The sequence below is a fragment of the Fukomys damarensis genome, unplaced genomic scaffold (genome assembly GCF_012274545.1).
Source record: "Fukomys damarensis isolate Sample0158 unplaced genomic scaffold, DMR_v1.0_HiC HiC_scaffold_3, whole genome shotgun sequence".
NCBI lineage: Eukaryota > Metazoa > Chordata > Mammalia > Rodentia > Bathyergidae > Fukomys > Fukomys damarensis.
Window position 1 is genome coordinate 17,883,077 of NW_022900915.1, and position 814 is coordinate 17,883,890.

The 814-nt window shown below is 56.6% G+C and overlaps 1 protein-coding gene across 1 annotated transcript in view; it reads right to left on the reverse strand.

Moving 5' to 3' along the window:
* Positions 1-172, reverse strand: part of Matr3 (matrin 3) — a 29,582-nt gene extending 29,410 nt beyond the window's left edge. The window contains exon 1 of the mRNA XM_010613788.1: positions 94-172. The gene's annotated coding sequence lies outside the window, so the exon portion shown is untranslated. The remainder of the gene's footprint in view (positions 1-93) is intronic.
* Positions 173-814: the final 642 nt, after the last annotated feature.

An 814-nucleotide genomic window follows, 5' to 3' on the forward strand; every position in this document is an offset into this window, starting at 1 on the left:
CCCCGCGGCCCTAGTCGCCGTCGCTGCCCCCTCCCGGCGGACGCGGAGAGCCCCCGGCCACCCCACCCCGATTCTTACCCGCTTCACGCCTACCTTAGGGAAAGGGAGAGGGAAAAGGAGAGATACCTCTCCCAGAGAGCGGGACGCGGAGGTTCCCACAATTCCCCGCAGCAAAAGCGCTGGCAGAAGGCGGTGGCGGAGGCTGCAGCCCAAGAACCAACCCACTCTCGCGAGACTGCTTGTTCCCCACCCCCTCGGGTGCCGGTTCGGCGCGCGCCAGGCCCTTCCCCCTGCTCGGCGCGCGCATCTCGCTTACTCCCTGGGCTGTGGACGTTTCCGACTGAGGTGGGAAATGGGGCGATACCTATGGTCCTATTTGTTTGAGTCCTAGTCCCAAAGAGGTATTTATCCTTTTCTTCTCAGTACCATAATACAAAACTTAAGTAGGATTGCGTTAGTTGGCAATCCGCGGGACTCCCTGCTTTTAACCTAACTTCTCTCAGTTATCTGAGGAGGGATGGATGGTAGAAGCTCCAAGGAATGGGGCCACAGAGGGCACCTGTACCATTTCGGTTGTTTTTGTTTTGTTTTGCTTGAGGTACTTGGGATTGAACCTAAGGCCTTCGTACTGAGCTTCTTACCCCAACCGTTTTGTTTACGTAAGGGGAAAGGATCTTGCTGTGTAGCCCAAACTGGCCACGAACCTTCGTGCCAGGATTACAGGATTACAGATGTGTGCCACCAGGCCTGGCTGGTTTTTAACCTCAGGAATTCCAGTGCAGGAGGGTTTACTAGGGTAGGAGGCAGCCAGCCC